At 36.8% G+C, this 10491-nt stretch overlaps 1 pseudogene; it reads right to left on the minus strand.

The window, feature by feature from the left end:
- Nucleotides 1-294: 294 nt before the first annotated feature.
- On the minus strand, nucleotides 295-9738 carry LOC149155282 (E3 ubiquitin-protein ligase PUB23 pseudogene; annotated as a pseudogene).
- Between the last annotated feature and the right edge of the window lie 753 nt (nucleotides 9739-10491).

Consider the following 10491-nt stretch of genomic DNA (forward strand, 5'->3'; position numbering starts at 1 on the left):
TTTACCTTTAAAATCAATTTATTTGGAAATCTTCCTAAGATAAAATCCAAAAATATTTATTTGGGAATTATTCGTGACAGAAAATCTGAATTTCTTTTATTTGGAATCATTCCTAAAAGTGGCTCTAAAAAATATGCATGTGCAATCCCCAAGCTAAGTCTTGAATCACATAATTATATGGCCATGATTGCTCTTGATGACTAACGTGCATTATATTTTGTCTTATAAAAGAAAGGTTTTTGGTGAGACTTGATGTTTTAGTTTGAGAAGTAACACCCTTATGCTAACATTTAGCTAAATTCTAGTAACCTTCCTATTGTCCTTTTTGTCCTTGCTTGAGAGGGAAAGCGTTTTATTTACTATATAATTGAGATATTTCCTTAAGTGTAGCCTATAAGATATACTTGGATCAATATACTATAATTGTTGGAAACAATTTTAATATTGAGAGGGGAGGTGGATCAATATTAAGGCTAATTTAAACTTTTTATGCTAATTTATAGTTTCTCATTCAAACAGGGAGCCCACTCTATGTACAACAATTAATGAATGATAACAACATCCATATAAATCAACACAAGAATAAACGTAATGAGTAACAAACACATGAAACACAAAGGTTTAACATGGAAACCCTTCCAGGAGAAAAACCACCAAAGCTTGTTTGCTATTTGATGTAAAAAAGAGCTCCTACTCTATTACATGACATTGTTTGTGGGCCGCCACTCACAGGAAGCACCACATCCCTTTGATTTTTTTCTAGCACCCACTATAAGGAATAACCAACCCCCTTCTTTTGTGTTCACCTAACCAACCTACAAGAAGAACCAACTGAAGCACCAACTTCATGGATTTATTGCAAGCATCAAATTGTAGCTCCTTGGATATATGCAAGCACCAACTTGTAGGAGGCACCAACCCCCAAGCTCTAATTAGACACCCACTCAAATGGAAGCACCAAATCCCTGTATGCAGGGTCCGTCCCACACTCAAAAAGGAAGTTATTACTCACTATAATTGGTAGCCACTCTGCCTAATTTTAGTTTAGTTCTTTTCTGGAGCCTTCTCTTCATTCATCCAACGGAACACTCTGTCTACTCTATAGTAGCATACATTCTCATACGCAGCTCTTTACTCTCGACTCTCTTCTTGTACACAGGAACTCATCCTTTCTCTGCAGTCGAGGCACACTTGGCCTCTTCTTAGAACCACTGACAGACCGAGCTCTCTACACATCTCACTAGCAACATTGTTGCTTTTCTGCAGTTTCTCAATTATTGTCCTAGATTTTGTTTAATTTCTACCCAATGGTTGATGTTATCTCTGAAGCCAAACACATTTCCTGACACTATACTCTATGAATGGCCCTCCATACTGTTGTAACATCTAGTTACTTGCCACTACTACCATATTAAATGCTTAGCATGAAATCTTAAGCATTTTCTTGACTATGCTACTCAACAAATGCAATTGTAGCACGATTAATTCAAAGAATAGGAACCTGTGTAATTCTCAATACTGAGAATTAAATCTTAGTCAACTTGCACACTCAAGGAGTACCACTGGATTGGATTATACTTGATACAATATTCGAACATCAAACTAGCACTTCATTGATGCTCTTTAAGGCTCACATGGGTCGAGATGTACATCTGCAAGGCTTCCTTGATCTAGGCCTAACCTTCAGTACTCGACCTTCTTTTATATTTAATTATTTGTGGCATGAGGAACACTCAGGTATGGAGATTTTGCATGTAGCCATATTTTCAATTCAATTCTTCTCAACATGTAAGAGAGATAAAAATAAGAATTTTATGGAGTCACATGTTGCCTCTGGGAATCGTGGTTCTCTCTACCTTAGTCTCCATCCTTTAATTATCACCATTGACTCCATTAAAGAATTTGTGCAATTATCGTCCTTGCTGCCTTGCACCGGTACTTTCACTATCTTCCTTTATTCTAGTGATACCAACTATTATGTGTGCATTTACCTAGCTATCACATGCTTCTTCTTATCCCACTATGTCCATGGCCAATTATGGCATAACCACAAGATAGGGAGGACTTCTGTCCAAAGTTGTCGACTTATCCATGCCTAAGGAGCTAAGCTCTTAAATAGTTTTTGACTTGTCCAGTCACTAAACATATGTCCTCAATGCGTTTATTTGTTGAACCCAATTATGGAAAATAAACAAAGGGGCATATCTCTGAAATATGGCACATGGTTCCCATGATTTGTGACTCATTCCATGCCATTAAACATATACCACTATCGAGATGGAGCTCGGATGTGGTGATGCTTAAATCTTCTTATAAAATGGATCACCTACATCTTACGGTCTTGTAGTCTTCGTGTTTGGCCCACCGCCCACCTGGTTGCCTTTGAAAACCTTTGTCTGCCAGATTCTATAGACCTCCACCTGTTGGCCCAACTACAATGCCTATACTATTGAGTTGGAGCGTTGATGCCATGTGGCTCTAACGTTTTTTTAAATTGGCTTTCATAAGGCTTACGGTTGGTAATCTTATAGTTATTGGCCCACTAGTGTGCACCACTTCTAATGTTACCTTGTCTTTGCACTCTTTTCTTCGTATTCGGTCTGATGTCCTTCACACACTTACGTGCAATGGTTTTTGTTCATAAATAGCCTAGAGGCCCTCGGTCATGAAAACACAAGAAAACCAATACATAACCTTGACCTTAGTGTGCCTTTCGTCATTTGATGAAAATTTCAACTTATAGGAAACTCTATGTCTCCTAGAAATCCATTGAAAGTGCTTCTGGGTTTTTGACTTTTGGGAAATTCTTGTTACGGGTTCTGTGAATTGACTTTCCATCAAATATTGTCCCCTGCTAGCTGAGTTCCTTGCCATCTTGTACCACCTTTTAAATAAACCTTTGGGGTTTTGGGCCTTTTAGGGTTCCAGAGTCCCATGCTTCCCCCTACACTGGCTCATTACAAACCCATAACATTTTAAAATAAACCTTCTGGCTTCCACCTTCTGCGGTTCGACCTTCTGCCCCACTAAGATTCGAGGAACTATCCCCGCAACCTCGACTCACTGCTATCCTAATTTTCTTTTAAATAAGACTTTGGGCTTCTCGGCTTCCCAGGGTTCTAGCCATCTAGACACTGCAACTATAAGTGACTTTGACTTGTCAACAAATTTTGAACGAGAGGGTGATTTGAATACTTTAGTATATGATTGGAAAGATGTTTCCAATAACTTTCCAACTAGGCTATTTCTAAGAGAATTTGAGTAAATATCATAATGCATAAATGCCTCAAAATCATGGGTCTCCCAACCATCATAGTCATCTTTTTATTTATTCCCCACCAGGCCTACTACTATGATGATTCTCTACAAAACACTACATCAACCATGCGACTCCCCTCGAACAACAACAACCTTAATGTTGGTTTGGTTGACATCAACGCCTCACTTCTTGCTTCCACTTAGCCATCAATGCTAATCTTGCTTGACATCAATGTTAACATAAATGCCAACACATTGGATGCCACCAACCATCGATACTATGCGAATTTTTTAACACATATCTCCTATGTTGTAGGAATTAATGCCAACACACTTTCCAATTATTCATACAATGCCAACTGTCCAACAGTAATGAGAGAGTGGGATCCTTTGTTGATTGTAGAGCCTAATTATCTTCTTGATTTGGAGGTATTATTTGTTAACCATGTTTAGACCCCAGCTCCTCATTGGGGTGTAGAGGTGATTTCTCCCTTAGTATTGTTCCATGACAAGGATTAACAATGATAAATTATGGTTAAATATGGTTGACCATTAATGATCATGTTAACTATTGTTGAACTAGTTTTACCATGGTTAAGTATGGTTGAAATTAAAATTTCATTATGTTAAAGCCCTTCTTCATTAGCTATTTTTATTAGAAGCCTCATCAAAGAAACCCATAGGGTATTTTCTCTAAAAATTCATAAGCCGAATGCATCTCAGTGGTCCCTTATTGGACATGGGATCGATTTTGTTTAGGTAAGCACATATGTTGATGCATATGTGATTGACGTCCAATGAAGAATTTTTAAAAATACTTGCATTTATACTTCTCCAAATTCCCTCTATAATGTTTAAAGGAAGGGCCCAATATTCCTTCTAACTCAACATCTAGTCCCACAAGCAAGCTTCCATAAATGTAAAATTCCAGTTTTCATAAATGTTTAAGATGCGTAGAACTCCAATCCAAATGGAGACAACAAATGGACACTACAGGAAAACATGGACCACGTCATCGAGTGCCCCCTTACATAAAAAACATATCCCAAGTCCAATGAAACCCCTACGACATAGATTGTCCCATGTTAAAATCTTATTCTTTCAAGCCAGCCACGCAAAACATTTGATCTTTAGGGGAAGGTTCCAATTCCAATGGTCATAAACATTGTATTTATATCTATATCATTCTAATGAAATGAAATAAACTCTTATGATTTATTTATTTATTTTTCTATTATTATTACTATTAGTCTACATATATAAAGATTCACTTAAATATGTAAAAATTATACAAAACATGGTGTGGCTTCAATGCACACATTATAATCATATTGTGCTAACAGTTTTTGGTTTCCTCCCATCTACATTCCTCCACTTTGATGCCTACAACATATTTCAATGTCAAACCATTAGTATTTAGTAATTCATAATGCCAATTTTTCTGACTTACTCCATGTAAAACACATAGTTTGAGGAGGTTATCAACCTATTGAAGAAATGTAGTTTCCCAAGGATATTCATGACTATTCTATTAAATTCTGTATTTTCAATCTCTCTAGCATACCTCACAATTTTTTAAAGAAATTTATAATGATAAAGGAGGAAATTATAGCTTCATCCAGAAATTATATATCACCCCTTGCTATGTTATGCATCATTGTTGGAAGATGTAAAGACCTTATTAATGTAGAGTTTGTAGATTGTTTAGTGATAGAGTGAGGAAGACACACTTCTAGCAATAGAGATAGAATTTCCCATATAATCTACCATTTCCTAGAGGTGATAGAATATCCAACGCTATAGAACCACATGGCAGGGAGAGTAGCACACTCGTTTATGTTAGCCTCTACAATGTCCTAGGCTGAGGAGGAGATCAAAAGAAGTAACTTCAAACCCCTTGCAGTTTAGCAGCTAGTCCTGCTAAAATAGAGAGGGATCTGTGGCATAAGCGCTTGGGTCACATGAACGAGAAGGGATTAAAATCCTTGTTGATAAAAATATATTTCGAGGTTTGAAATCCTACAATCTTGATCTTTGTGAGCATTGTATATATGGTAGACAGAGAAGGGTTTCATTCCTTAGAGGTGGCCATGACAAAAAGAAAAATGTGTTAGAATTGGTACACTTAGATGTGTTTAGGCATGTTAACATCAAATCATTAGGAAGAGCATCATATTTTGTAACATTTATAGATGATGCATCAAGGAAGGTTTGGGCATATCCTATGAAAAATAAAAGTGAAGTGTTTGGAATATTTCAAAAATTCCATGTTGCTGTTGAAAGAGAGACTAACAAATTACTAAAACATTTAAGAACAGATAATGGTGGAGAATATTTCTCAAATGCATTTAAGGAATATTGTAACAGGTTTGGCATAAAGCATGAGAAGACTGTGCCTGGTACTCCTCAATAGAATGGTGTCACAGAAAGGATGAATGGCACCGTTATGGAAAATGTGTGAAGTATGTTGTTCAATTTTGGTTTGAAGAAGAATTTTTGGGCTGAAGCAGTCAGGACCACTTGCCACCTCTTAAATAGATCTCCAACTACAACCTTGGATGGCAGTATCCCTGAAGAAATTTGGATTGGTAAGAAGTTGAATTATTCTCACTTGAAAATCTTTGGATGTGAAGCATTTGTACATATTTCCAAAGAAAATAGGACTAAGCTAGATGATAAATCTATGAAATGCATATTTTTGGGATATGTGGATGAAGATTTTGGTTATCGTCTATGGGATTCAGTCAAACATAAAATTATTAGAAGCAAGGATGTTATATTTAATGAGTCAGAAATGTTCAAGAGCACTGTAGGTGAGTTGGAGCTCAAGAAGGTTATTGGCAGGTTTGAAGAGCAGCAAGAAAACATACCACCAATACAAGAAAATGAACAACAAATTGAAGAGCATAAAGAACAACAAGTGGAAAATGATGAACAACAAGAAGAAGGAATCTTGTAGGAACCTTCACAGGAGATTCAACCCGATAATGCACCACCACAGTTGGTTCACAGATCTTGTAGGCCTCATAAGCCTTCACAAAGGTGTCCTCCTTCAAACTATATTTTGTTGACTGATGAAGGTGAGCCTAATTGCTTTCAAGAAGCCTGTAAAGTTGAACACAGTGAAAAATGGAAGAAAGCAATGGAAGAAGAAATGAACTGTTTGCTGGAAAATAAAACTTGGGAGTTGGTAAACCTCCCAAAAGGTAGAAAGGCTCTACAAAACAAATGGGTTTACAGGATTAAGCATGAAGGTGATGAAAAGAAGGAGAGGTATAAAGCAAGGCTGCTAGTGAAAGTTTTTGCCCAAAAAGAGGTATTGACTTCACTAAAATTTTCTCACCTGTTGTTAAAATGTCATCCATTAGAGTCATTCTTGGTCTAGTTGCTGCTTTAGACTTAGAATGTGAACAGTTAGATGTAAAAACTACTTTCCTTCATGGTGAATTGGAGGAAGAAATTTATATGGAGCATCCAGAAGGCTTCATAGAAAAAGGCAAAGAAGGCCTTGTTTGTAGGTTGAAGAAGAGTCTCGATGGGTTGAAACAGACACCTTAACAATGGTACAAGAAATTTAATTCATTCATGTTGGAACATGGTTTTCAGAGGTTGGAAGTTGACCATTGTGTCTATAGCAAGAAATATGATCAAGGAAAGTATATCAAGGCTACAAAGAATAGTAGCCCTCTCTACAATAGAAGCAGAGTACATAGCTACAACAGAAGCTTATAAAGAGATGTTGTGGATGCAACGATTCCTAGGAGAGATAGGAATAAAGTAGGACAAGTATGTGTTATATTGTGATAGTCAGAGTGCCATTCACTTGGTGGAAAACCCAACATTTCATTTAAAAACCAAGCACATTGACTTAAGGTACCATTGGATCTGGCATGTGTTGGAGGAACAACAATTATCCTTGGAAAAGATTCATACAGATAGGAACCCTGCTGATATGCTCACTAAGATTCTACCACAGAATAAACATGAGTTATGTAGAGACATGGTAGGACTCGGTGTGACTTGATTCATGACTCTTATTTGGCTTCAAGTGGGAGAATGTTAAGTGTGAAGCCAAATTCATGCAGAATTCTAGATCCTTATACACTGCCATTAGTTTCTAGATCTCCATCTAAAACACATGCACGATTCTAGATCCTTCTACAACCTCTATAAATTTGTAATTTCTCTGGCCAAGGAAAGCAAGCCAAGGTCGAGGCCTATTATGTAATGCAAAGTGATTTCTGTTCTCCAATGATTGTTTTATCTATTCCACTGTTTCTGATTAAGTAATCTTGTTGTTTCTACATTTGTCTGTCTCTTAAATTATTCTTTGCTACTGTCGTCTAAGTCTCTGAGTATAAATCTGTTGTGTGTGATGTATGCTCCGAACTAACACTTGGAAATTCTCCATTGTTAAATCACTTATTGAACATTAAAAGAATACAAAAAAAAATGGTTTAGAAGAAGAGATGATTACATATTTTGAATGTAAGGTTGCTCATAAAATTGATAAGAATAATATATGTTTATGGAAAAAATCATCGTAATTATATATATATATATATATATATATATATATATATATATATATATATATTATTTTAATATTTTGTTAATTGAGATTATTTTGGGTGTTTAGAGGAAGGAATAGAATTTTTTTAGCAAATAAAATGATAAATGTTTTAATAAGTAAAATGATAAATGTTAATAATATATGTATAGTCTTCCAGCAATAGTATAGTAATGTGAATTTTTTTTATTATTTTACTATATTCTTATATACATATATTTTTGTGTTGTCAAATTTGTTAGTGAATTGATAATTTCTTTTGGTAAGAGGATGATGGCTAAGTTTTGATAATGTAAATAGATATCGCTCTCCACCGAGCTTGTAAACAACTTCATTGGTTAAGGATATTATTCATCAATAATCCCATAATAATCAAATATCTCCCCAAGGGCCAAAAAGATCATTACTATTTGATATATCCACAGTATATATAATCTTGCACTCTCCCTCTTCGAAATAGAAATGCCTATATACATGTCGATAACAATAATGATGCTCATACGCATCGAATCCGTATGGGCCGGCCAAGTTTCTTTGTTTTTTAAAAGTAACATTATTAAAGTCCGACCCATTCAATAAAATTGACATAACAACGAAAATGCCTTCCTTTTTCAGGCCATCTTTCTGTTTAATTGCGTGGGTGTATCAGATCAAATTTCGAAACTGTGCATGATAGTTCTCATTAGGTACGGAAGACAAGGGGAGACTCTAAAAGTATTTGCATGCAATCTCAATACCTCCTTCGCCTTCTGCTTCGTTTTTTCTGCGCAACTGAGTTGTTGAAGCATGCAAAGTTTAGACACAGCTCCACACTGAAGCACCTCCCGAAGAATCGACGCAGTTGAAGAATATGTGCAAAGCGACCAAAGAATTCGAACTGCTTTCTGAGTGGCAATTTCTGAAACCCTAATAATCTTCTTGGAGACTACAGCAATGCCCATCGCGTGATTAGCCATGGCAGCCCTTCCTTCTGCATAGTCCACTAGCATGTCCAACAGATCTAATATCTTTTCACACTTGGGCTTCTCGGCCTCTGGAAGTAATTCAATCAGACAAAATATTGTGCCTGCCTCTATAGCCATTAATCTGTTCTTTCTGGACTTTTTACATATTGCTATGAGGACAACCAAGGCAGCCATGATCGCCTGATGGCAGGATTCACCCTTTATGATCTCTAGGAGACCTTGGAAAATATCAATCTTTCCCCTGCCGATAAATTCCCAATCAGATATCCAAGTGGAAACCTTCTGCAATAAAACAACCGCGTGAAGTCTAGCTTCAGCGTTTCCCTTATGCAAGACCAAGGCCATGGACCTAATGCAGGCTGCCTCTGACAAAGATCTTGCAGTTTGCTGGGTCACAGGAAGCAGATGCAATATACCCAAAGTTTCCTCACAAGCCCTGAACTTTTCATTCTCACTGTCGTCGCAGCAAGACGAATTTATCAGAGATGCAAGAACGATACTCGAACCGGCCGCCGCCATGCACCTTCTGTTTCCCTCGCTCTCTCGCGCAATGGACCGCAATTTTTTCAATGCACTGATGCGTTCCACTGCTGGAGATCTGAGTGCAGCTTCAAGTAACGCGGAGATTTGATCGGAGTCGACGGGCGCCCGGGGAGTGGTGATTTGCTCTACGCCCTTGGAGCTGTTTGCAAGACACCATCCTTTAATGAGGCGACGCAGCGTGTGGTTCGGAGTTAAATCGAAATTCTCTAGCGGCTGCATGGTAGCAGGACACGTTTTCTTGTTGCACGAAAAAATCCAGTGCTCTATGCTTTCCCGATCATAAGTCATGCCCGTGGAAACGGTTACGGGGTCTCTCATAAGCTCCATCGATATGGGGCACCTGAAGTAAGAAGGCACCTCCACCTCCGAACAATCATGTGGTGAGTTATTGAAGCTTAACATAGTAACGTTGGTATCAATACAGCGAGATAACCAGTTATTCAGATCGACCACGTTTCAGGGCAGGCTTGTTGTCTGAAGGCTTCAATATACAGATAATTAAAGCTTAGCGGCTATGACTATATAGTTTCTCTTCCTGCACAATTGTTAATGTCAACGCACTCGCTCTGTCAAGGTTAGGCAGTCAGTTGTCGGTCGGTCAAATATAGAAATAGTCTGCAATTCCACACGTTCCAATCAATAGACTATTTCAGCTTTCATCGCAGACACTAATAGCTGTAAGTTTTTGATCCAGTCCATAGGCAACTGTATATAAAAATGGTTAAGTTAAAATATCGTATATATAAAAATATCTAATTATATCATGAATTCGGTTAACGAGTGCAAAATATGAGTGCAAAATATGGTTAGCATGCCCTTGACTAATACTTTTTTAATCAAAAATTTACTCTGAATATCATAAACAAACTAATAAACATAAATCTAGTTATATAATTTTAAAAATAAAATAAAATTAAACTTTACTTTATATTTTTGAAAATAAAAGAAATTAAAACTGAATTGAAATGTTCATATTGAGAAAAATTACATACTAATCATTTGAATTAACATTATCTCTCTCTTCCCATAAACCAATACGTGAATTAACATTATCTCCCTCTCTTCCCATAAACCAATACGTGAATTAACATTATCTCCCTCTCTTCCCATAAACCAATACGTGAATTAACATTATCTCCCTCTCTTCCCATAAAC

Source organism: Pinus tabuliformis, chromosome 9, assembly GCF_031772625.1.
Source record: "Pinus tabuliformis cultivar Carrire ecotype Pingquan chromosome 9, CPIR1, whole genome shotgun sequence".
NCBI lineage: Eukaryota > Viridiplantae > Streptophyta > Pinopsida > Pinales > Pinaceae > Pinus > Pinus tabuliformis.